This window comes from Acinonyx jubatus, chromosome A2 (genome assembly GCF_027475565.1).
Source record: "Acinonyx jubatus isolate Ajub_Pintada_27869175 chromosome A2, VMU_Ajub_asm_v1.0, whole genome shotgun sequence".
In the NCBI taxonomy this organism is placed as follows: domain Eukaryota; kingdom Metazoa; phylum Chordata; class Mammalia; order Carnivora; family Felidae; genus Acinonyx; species Acinonyx jubatus.
The window spans coordinates 7,108,714-7,119,797 of NC_069383.1; positions in this window are offsets into that span (position 1 = coordinate 7,108,714).

Consider the following 11,084-nt stretch of genomic DNA (forward strand, 5'->3'; position numbering starts at 1 on the left):
CGTCGAGGTGACGATAGCGCGCTCCTCACCGGCAGCCCTGCCCTCCCCTGCTGGACGTGGCCCCGGTGCTCGGAAATCAAGCAGGGACGCTCCCGGTGACTGCCGGGCTCACCGTGCCACCGCCCCGCCGCCGCCGCCGCACGGAGACATCCCCACACGCCCTCTTGCTACACGCCCTGTGCGCACGAATCCCGAGGACCCTGCCAAAGTCCCCAACCATTTAGTGGTTCACTCCAGGGCCGACTCCTGAGGCTCTCCGGGCAGAGCATGGGGGGAGGGGGGTAAAGTTCAGTATCCAAAGGGGCGCCCCCATCAGTAGTTAGGGAGACCGGGCCAGCCCCGTGGGCGGGGGGCCCCACCACTGCTCGGAAGCATCAGCCTTAGGCCAGAGCACTGTGGTCCCTGTTCGCTGAGTGTCCTTTTGCTGCTATAACAAATGAGCACAAACTTTGTGGCTTCAACCAGTACAGACCTATTTTATGCCTCTGGAGGTCAGAAGTCCAGAACGAGCCTTACGGAGCTAAACTCGGTGTCAGCAGAGCTGCGTTCCTTCTGGAGTCCAGGGGAGAACCCACTGCCTCGCCTTTTCCAACTTCTAGAAGCCCCCTGCCTTTCTTGGTTCGTGGCCCCTTCCTTCATCTTCAGTGGGGGTCACTCCAACCTCTGCTTCTATCATCCCATCTTTTTCTGGCTTTGACTCTCTTGCCTCCCTCTCAGAATCTTTTCTCTCTCTCTCTCTCTCTCTTTTTTTTTAAAGTTTATCCATTTATTTTGAGAGAGAAAGAGCACAGGCCGGGGAGGAGCAGAGAGAGAGAGAATCCCAAGCAGGCTCTGTGCTGTCAGCACAGAGCCCCACGCAGGGCTCGAACCCACAAACCAGACCGTGAGATGGCGACCTGAGGTGAAACCAAGAGTCTGACACCCTACTGACGGAGCCACCCAGGCGCCCCTCCCTCTCAGAATCTTGCAATTCCATCAGGCCCACCCAGCTAATCCAGAATAATCCCTTCGTGTGAAGATCCTGATTTAATCGCGCCCTCAAAAGTCCCTTCTTCCACTTAAGGTAACATATCCACAGGTTCTAGGGATTAGGATGTGGACACCTTGGCGAGGGGAGCATTTTTGGTTTTACTACACTTGCCAAATCCCAGGGCAGTCCTCATCTCCTACCTGAGGCCAGGCCACATCCTCCACGGATGCTCCCGTGTTCTGGCACCGAAATAACGTGCTTCGGCGACAACATTTGAGGCTCGTCGTGCCCAGCCACCCCTTCATCTCAGCCACCCACTGTTGCCCACAGAAGGGTACCCGTCTGCTGCCTGCCTCCTCCCGGCATCTTTCTTTACCCTCATCTTTCTACAACTTTGTTCTATTCCTGATGCGTCCAAAGATGGCCCCCATCCCTTCCGACTTCCCGTTGTTAAGTAGCAGTGCCACGTCTCTGTCGTGTTCCCAGGCAGACTGAAGTCAAGAAGGGTCAACTGTGCCTTAACCGGTCCAGCAGCGTCAAGATCTTTGAAGATCGTGCTGGGCCCTGTAGCTGTTCTTTTATGCCTCCATTCTTGGGAAGATACCCACGCTCCTCCGAGGTTCCTGTCTCCTTCTCTCTTTCCTTTTCTCTGTCGTTTATCCGACTTCATTCCACACCATTGAAGGCTTGGCAGAGCCCCGGGCTCCTGGGGTGTAACTCCCACCCCGTCCCGCCCCGCTCCATCCCTCATTCTGGCCCAGGGTGACCTTTCTAACTAGGAAATCTGAGCATCTTCGCTCCCTGACTTAAAGGCCTCCTATGACTCCCATCACCTACTGCTGAAAATCCAAATTGCAGCCCCGCATGGCTGACCCCCCCCCCGCCCCCCCCAGGAGGCGGCTCCTCCCCGTCCTCATCTCCTGTGACTGCTCTTGTGTCATCCTGCAGATGAACTGAACTGCCCGTCTTCCCTGGGCACCACACTGTTCCCACCGCATGCAATGTCCTCTTCTCCTTGCCCTGCCCCCCCCCCCCCCCACACACACCTGGTACACTCCTTACCCCTCAGGTCATGGCTCAGCATCACCCAGCTGTCCCCGGTCTCTGCAGGTGGCACCGATGCCTCCCCTGTTTCCCACAGATGCTTCCTCAGTCTCCTTCTTTCCTCTTCTTAGACTGTCCCCTACTTCATACATAATGTGTGGCTGGAAATGTGTATAAGAGCGTATGTATAAAGATAAGGCGGTGCACTCACAAGTCATAAAGCAGGCTTTATTCCCCGACAGCTATAAGCAAATTCCTGATCTGACATAATTGTCAAGTTCCTTTTAGCCCCGAGTGTTGTACAATTTATACATGATTATTTAAAAACGTTAAAAGCACACGGGGCGCCTGGGTGGCTCAGTCGGTTAAGCGTCCGACTTCGGCTCAGGTCGTGATCTTGCAGTTTGTGAGTTCGAGCCCCGCGTCGGGCTCTGTGCTGACAGCTCAGAGCCCGGAGCCTGCTTCCGATTCTGGGTCTCCCTCTCTCTCTGCCCCTCCCCTGTTCACGCTCTGTCTCTCAACAATAAACGTTAAAAGCATTTTTTAAAAAAGAAATAAAACATTGAAAGCACAATTTGGACATTAAATATACACACTGAAATAATTGGGCAAAAATTATTTTAAAAATTGGGCAAAAAAGTAATAAATGCGAATATTTGGGGTTGTGTTACCTGGTATAAGGGGGCACCTGGGTGGCTCAGTTGGTTAAGCGTCCCAACTCTTGATTGCAGCTCAGGTCATGATCTCACGGTTTGTGAGTTCGAGCCCCATGTTGGGCTCTGCACTGACAGCACGGAACCTGCTTGGGTTTCTCTCTCTCTCTGCCCCTCCCCTGCTCGTGCTTGCTCTCTCGCAAAATAAATAAACATTTTTTAAAAACCTGATATAAACATCTGGAAACTCCAGATGGGATATAATAAACATAACTTTAAATACAGAGCCTTGAAAGGAATAAAGGGAAATCCTAGTGTACCAGAAATGAAGACAAAACAACCCCAGCATTGTAAGCATGTGAATAGATGCTGCACCGAACAGGTGGGGGCAAGAAGGGTGGGGGCGCCTGGGTGGCTCAGTCGGTTGAGCATCCGACTTCGGCTCAGGTCATGATCTCACAGTCCGTGAGTTCGAGCCCCGCGTTGGGCTCTGTGCTGACAGCTCAGAGCCTGGAGCCTGCTTCACATTCTGTGTTTCCCTCTCTCTCTGCCCCTTCCCTGCTCATGCTCTGTCTCTGTCTCAAAAATAAACATTAAAAAAAAAATTTTTTTTTTAAAAGAAGGGTGTACGGGCCTTGGGCCCAGGAAGGTCACGGTTAGAACCGACACCTCCTCCAGAGAAAGTCCCTTAAAGGCCCCATCTTCAGAAAATACATGGTTCAGAAAAAATGCAACCCAGCGCTAAAAGATGATATGTTAGTTGGGTCCTCGGGAAGTAGATGTTGAGACACAGTTTGAAGTGCAGGAGGTTTCCTGGGGAATAGTGCCTATAAAAGGTAAAGGCAGGAGGGAGCAGGATTTTGCAGGCAAAGTCTCAGACCAGGACACAGACCCAACATCCATGAAAGGAAAGAGACGGGCAAGCAGGTTTGAGCAGCAGGAGCAGAACATACTGTAGTTCTGACAGTTTCAGCCAACCAGTCGAAGGCTTCTAGAGCAGATAGTTCCTGTTAGAGGAGCCTGCGTTGAGCAGAAATGCCCAGGCCCTAAGACCCCCACCTGCTCACTCATTGGCTGGGGCTGCCCAAGGACGGTGTGGCCCTAGCTTGAAAGCCTGGGCATGCCCTGAAGGTGCTAATAACTGGAGGTGGCAGCTAACTGCACTTCTTGTAGCCGATGGTAAATTCTTAAAGATCCGAGTGGCATAACTCCACGGCTGCCGCGGTGACAAAAAATGTATGTCTCAGGCTGGGCCCTGGAAGATGGTAGTGGATGGGGTGATATCTTCCTTGAGAATCCAAAACGACAGCCAGTACCTCACGGAGGTTGGGATTCAATTTTACATTACCCATATGGCTGATCAATTGACATAAAAGCCGGACCTAGGCCAATGATAGCGCTTGACAGTTTTGGCTGAAGGAAACCCCAAAAGAGGAGGAACTAGCTCACAATCCAGACCACAAGCCTGGCTCAATATAAACTCACAATCGCAAATTGCAAACCCAGAAGGAAGAAGTCCACCATTAGTGAGACTGTAACAAGCAGCAGGATCAAAGTCCAAGAGCTTGAATTCATGTAAAGATCATCCAAAATAGAAGGTCATAGCAATAGTTTTATAAGGCGTAAAACTAACAGAGGGCAGAAAGTGGAAGAAGCAGCCTGGGGAAAGCATGATAAACGGGGGAAAAAAGAACCATAAGAAAAATCAAGATACTATATTTTTTTAAATTTTTTTTCAACGTTTTTTATTTATTTTTGGGACAGAGAGAGACAGAGCATGAACGGGGGAGGGGCAGAGAGAGAGAGAGAGAGACACAGAATCAGAAACAGGCTCCAGGCTCTGAGCCATCAGCCCAGAGCCCGACGTGGGGCTCGAACTCACGGACCGCGAGATCGTGACCCGGCTGAAGTCGGACGCTTAACCGACTGCGCCACCCAGGCGCCCCAAGATACTATTAAAAAGAAAGTGAAATTTGAAAAACAACAAAATGTCTGGAAATAAAATAGCCACTGAAATTTTAAAAACTCAGTGGACAGGTTAAACAGCAGATCTAGATACAGCTGGAAAGAATTAGTGAAATGAAATATAGATGAGAAAAATACTCAGAATGAAGGACAGAGAGAGAAAATCATGCACGGAAATAATATGTTTAAGAGCATAGACTAGAAACACCTACCATAATCTATCTAATCAGATATTCTCATCTACAAAGAGATAATTAAGAAATTAGGAGGAAGGACTCCTGGGTGGCTCAGTCGGTTGAGTGTTGGACTCTTGGTTTCAACTCAGGTCATGATCCCAAGGTCATGGGATTGAGCCCAGCATCAGGCTCTGCACTGAGTATGGAGCCTGCTTGGGATCGTCTCTCTCTCTCTCTCTCTCTGTCACTCTCTCTCTCCCTCCCTCCCTCCCTCCATCCTCCCCCTCTCCCTCTCTTTCTGTCCCTCTCCCCAACTCTCACTTTCTCATTCTCAAATTAAAAAAAAAAAACCACAAAAATAATGAAATTAAGAGGAAATAAGTATTTTTAAAGAATAACAATCTTCAAGAATTGATGAAAGACAAATCCTCAAATTCAAGAGGCCCAAAGGTAAATCCACACATAGAAATATTGTGGTGAAACTAGAACCACCAAAACCAAAGGGAAAATCCTAAAAGCAGCCAGAGGAAAAGACAGATTGACATCAAAGGAAAAGGGTGTTCAACTAACCATAGACTCTTCTATGATAAAAATAGAGATCAGAAGACAATGAGTGAACACCTGCAATGTGGTGACAGGAAATAACCGCCAACCTAGATTTTTGTACCCTGCTCAATTATCACACACCAGCAATGCCAAATAAAGACTTTTTCAGAAAATAAAAACCCTCACTTAAAAACTGCTGAAGACTGCTGTCCTTTGGGAAGAAGAAACTCGAACGCAGGATGGAGGAGAAGGACATAAGGGGAATAATGAGAAAAAAAACTAGTTAATATGGGTAAATGGTAACGTGGACTTTATAAAACAATAATAAAGATAAATTTGGGAGATACAAAACAAAGTGGGATTAAAATACTAGACAGTGTGTAGAAGGGTGGAGTATGATGTCAGTGAAAGCATCCTGTTGTCCTTGTGATTTCAAGAGAAGGGCACTTACGTTTAGACTTTGTAAGTCAATCATACACATTTAAATGTTCATTATAGCCCCTCAAAGAATAGAAGTAGAGTGGATCCTAGCAGAGGGAGGAAGAGTATATTAGGAAAACTCGATTCATCTATTGGAAGGTAGGAAAAGGGGGAAAGAAGCAAAGCTATGGTAAGCCAAGATCACAAAATAAGATGCTAGAAAAAAACCAAATATATCTATATTCACTGTGAATAGAAAACAAGCTCTTCAGTCGAAAGACACATTGTCAGATTGTACAACTATACAGAAATCCAGCTCTATGCTTTGAGGTTTTAGTGAGCAATATTCCTTGGGGCATGCACTTTCCTTCCTCCAACTACGGCCCCGTAGTGGTGTTATGTCAGCCCTTCTCTTCCTGGCTGTTTGGTACCATAATGCCCTCTGCCAAAATCCCAAAATGTTTCATCACTTTCCATTATCAGAAAAGTCTCATTCCAGCCTCAGTCTGAACCATATTGACCACTTGAGTGGCAAACTTGGTCAGAGCCTGTGTCCTCTCCACTCTGGTTTGGGCTGGATCTGTCTGGGGCACCAGGAGTTTGGGTGGAGAGAGCACAGAGTCTCTTCCTCAAATCCTTCCTCCTTTCTCTCTCCGATCCTCCCAGACTCCAGCTTAGGCCTTCGCAAAGCCTCAATTTGGCCAAAGCGTGGAGTGAAAGATGTGAAGGAGGATGTGCTCATGTGAGTTGCCTTAGAAACTTCGTTCAGCTTGTTTTAACCTGGGACTGTAGGGCTTTACTGGTACGGTGGTTTCCAGGCGGGTGGGATGTGAGGTTGTCTTGGGGTGGTACTCAGCTTTACCCTGAATTCCTCTGACATGGAGAAGAATTCCTTGAGGGGTGGCAAGAAATATCTGCCCCTCTTTCCAGGCGTAACCACCCATTATGTGGCCTGTGGAAATGTGTGTGCATCACAGGTTCCCCCCCTCCCCAAATGCTGTGCTCCTTTACAAGAAGGCCAGGAAGCAGCTTGGGTCTTAGATCGCACCCTTGGGGTGCGAGGGGAACTGGAACAAGGTGGGAGTAGCCCCACCTTTCCCTTGTGATGTCTTTAAGCCTCCAGAAATCTCCGCATTAAAAGCCATCTGCTGCCATGTTCCCTGTGCTCACAAACTTCAGGGGACACGTATCATGTACACTCCTCTTCTTCCCTGTGGTGGAAGAGGGAGCCCGGAAAGGGCAGCGAGCACAGTGCTGGGCTCCACAGAGACACTTTGAGCTCTCTCACAGGGAGAGGGAAGGATGGCCGAGAACTCACTTCTCTCTAGGCCTCTTTTCATGTGTGTGTGGCGGGGGGTAGGCTCTGAGCTGGGGGTTGCCAGCAAGGCTCCGTAGGTGAGTGATTGTCCCACTGGCCACACAAAAGTAAATGGTGGGGTAGCTTATGCCTTTTGTCCTTGGCTCTGGGCCTTTGCCTCGATCCCCAGACAAGGACAAAATGACACTTGACATCTTGTCACATGATGTTTACAAAAGACGTACCTAAAAGTTAACAGCACGACACACAGCGCAAAGTAAAGAATTGGGGGCAGAAAATATATACTGGCAAACACTCACTGAAAGAAAATGGACCAGGAATACCTTTAGACGAAACAGATTTTAATGCCAAAAGCATTTCTAGGTAAAAAGGGTCACACATTATGAACAAAATAAAGTACAATGTACCTAATGGCATGGACTCAAAAATATAAAGCAAAAAGTGGCAGAATTCTGAGGACAAATTTGAAAAGAATCACAACGGGAGATTTCTATATAGCTCTCCATATTTGGTAAAACAAACAAAAATTAGTGAGAATATAGAATAGTTGAAAAGCATATTTAACTAATTCTATCCAAACAATTAGAGGTTTTATGTTCTTTTCAAGAACATGAAGTATTTACAAAAACTGGCTACAAAACAAATTGCGACAAATTCCAAATAACCAATTTTATTCAGACTCCTTTTTATAATCACAGTGTAATAAATTGGAAATAATAAAATGACATACAAAACATTTGTAAAAGAACCATCTAAGAAAAAAAATAGCTTTTGCTCACATTTTAAGATTTTTAAAAAATCTTTTAATGTTTATCTATTTTTGAGAGTGGGGAGGGGCAGAGAGAGAGGGAGACACGGAATCCGAAGCAGGCTCCAGGCTCTCAGCTGTCAGCACAGAGCCCCACGTGGGGCTTGAACTTACAGTGAGATCATGACCTGAGCTGAAGTAGAGCACTTAACCAACTGAGCCACCCAAGCACCCCTTTAAGATTTCTTTTTTAATTTTTTAAATGTTTATTTATTTTTGGGAGAGAGAGAGAGAGAGACAGAGCACGAGTAGGGGAGGGGCAGAGAGAGAGGGACAGACAGAATCAGAAGCAGGATCCAAGCTGTCAGCACAGAGCCCGACACGGGGCTCGAACTCACAAACAGTGAGATCATGACCTGAGCCGAAGTCGGGCGCTTAACTGACTGAGCCACCCAGGCACCCCTTAAGATTTTATTTTTAATGACATGGGGCTCAAACTCACAACCGCGAGATCAAGAGTTGCACACTCTACCGACTGAGCCAGCCAGATGCCCCGTCTCACATTTTAATACTGTTTTACATGTTTGTTTTTTCGAACAATTCCTATTGTAAAAAGTTTATAACAAAAAATCGCAGCTGATTACAGAATATTTATTTAATATTAATGTATCAAATATACAACTAGTACTCTTGAGGAGGAAAATATACCAAGACTGGGTACAGTTGTAAAAGTAGATTCATATAAAACATGTCAAATGGAAAGTATATTTTTATTTTTCCACTTTTCATATACACTAGAAGACAAAGAAAAATCCAATCAGTTAACTATTTGGGTGGCTGAAGTCTTTCATTTTATTTTGGTAACAAGAAAAGCCAAATTTAATGCTGAATATCTCATCTTTCAGTCATCTGAAAAAGAAAGATAATACATTCATTAATCTAGGTGTTTCTTAGTGGGATATTAGCTGATCAGTTGACCTCTTGGCCCCATCAAAATTCTAGCTGGCTTAGTTGCAGAAATTCACAAGCTGATCCTAAAATTCAAATGGAGGGGTGCCTGGGTGGCTCCGCGGGTTGAGGGTCCGACTTCGGCTCAGGTCATGATCTCGCAGTTTGTGAGTTTGAGCCCCGCGTCGGGCTCTGTGCCGACAGCTCGGAGCCTGGAGCCTGCTTCGGATTCAGTGTCTCCTTCTCTCTCTGCCCCTCCCCCACTTGTGCAATGTCTTTCTCTACCTACCAAAAATAAATAAAATATAAAATAAATAAATAAATAAAATAAAATTCAAATGGAAGTTCAAGGCATCCCAAATGGCCCAAAACAATCTTGAAAAAGAAGAGCAAAGTGAGAGGGACTCACGCTTCCTGATTATAACATCTGGAAACATAAAAAGTATGCTAACAATAGCACAAAGGATGGTAGGCAACCTGTTGTAAGATTAACGAACCATAATGAAGTGGTATGACTCATGTGAAGTGAGTTGTTAAAAATTAAAAGTGTAGGGGCGCCAGGGTGGCGCAGTCGGTTAAGCGTCCGACTTCAGCCAGGTCACGATCTCGCGGTCCGTGAGTTCGAGCCCCGCGTGGGGCTCTGGGCTGATGGCTCAGAGCCTGGAGCCTGTTTCCGATTCTGTGTCTCTCTCTCTCTCTGCCCCTCCCCCGTTCATGCTCTGCCTCTCTCTGTCCCAAAACAAATAAATAAACGTTGGGGAAAAAAATAAATAAATAAAATTAAAAGTGTATATTTTATTTTTTTATTTTGAGAGAGAGAGAGAGAGCGAGAGAGAGCGCATGAGCAAACGGGGGAGGGGCAGAGAGAGAGACGGAGAGAGAGAATCCCAAGCAGATTTTGCCCTGTCAGTGCGAAGCCGGACTTGGGGCTTGATCTCACAAACCGTGAGATCATGACCTGAGCCAAAATCAAGGGCTGGCCGCTTAACCAACTGAGACACCCAGGCGCCCCAATGCTGTAGATTTTAAAACTTAGGGCAACCTTTAAAAATGAGGTATAAATACCAAGTGTACAGTGAAAAATAGAAGTACTTAAAAAATACTCTATCCAAAAGCAGGCAAAGAAAGAAAGAAAGAGGGAGAGAAAGTATTGAAAACCTGGAACACAAAGAAAACAACTAGCAAGGTGGTAGATTAAAATGCAGTCCTATCCGTCCGACACTTGATCTCAGCTCAGGTCCCGATCTCACTGTTCTTGAGTCCAGCATCGGGCTCAATATTGACAGTGCAGCGCCCGCTTGGATTCCCTTTCTCTCTCCCTCTCTCTCTGCCCCTCCCCTGGTCAGTCTCTCCCTCAAAATAAATAAGTAAACTTAAAAAAAAAAACAAAAACTCAAACCCAGACATTAAAAAAAAAAAAACTGTAAAAAATTGCAATCCTATCAGTAAGCACATTAAGTTCTGGTGACAAAGTTTATAGCCACAATATGTGTTCTAAAAACACCTATAAACCGATAAGAAAAAGACTTCACAACAGAAACACTGGCAAAGGCTAGGAAGAGGAAACTTGAAGTGCAAGAAACCAAATGTCTAGATGTTCAACCCTCTTAATAACCAGGGAAATGCAAACATCAATACAGGGTAAAATAATGACTACTAGTTTCAAACTCATCCTGCTGACGAAGTTCAAGGTCCATTATCAGTAAGTGTTGGCAAGGCTCTGAAAACAGGACCCCGTGCACTGCTGGTGGCAGTGTCGCTGGGCACCATCTCACTGGTGAGCAATGTGGTGAACTTAGGGAAGAGGAAGGGCTCCTGTTACCCACTCTTCAGTGTCCCGGGGTCTCTCCGAGAGAAACTCCGTCGGACACAGCGAGAAGTGAAAGCAGACGTTCCCGGCAGCAAGTTTGTTTTCATTGCTCTGCAGGGGGAGGGAAAGTACACTGGAGTGTATTTATTCAATGAAATACTATATAGTGGTTAAAAGGAATGGACCAGATATTCTCGTTTCAACACAACTATATCTCAAAAACAATGATGCACTAAAAAAAAAAAAAAAAGCAAGTTGCAACCTGATATGGACTGAATTACATTCACATACACATTTAAAATACCAAAAAGCAGGGGTATGCGCTGTATGCTGATGCATGGTAGGAAATGCATCAAGACATATAGGTGGGAGGTCCAACCTCTGCGAAGGGAAGGAAATAGATTCCGACAGAGGCACTGGCCTCATCCACATCCATAACTTTCCATTTTTACAGAGACATAGGAGCGGACAGCGCACTGAGTCCTG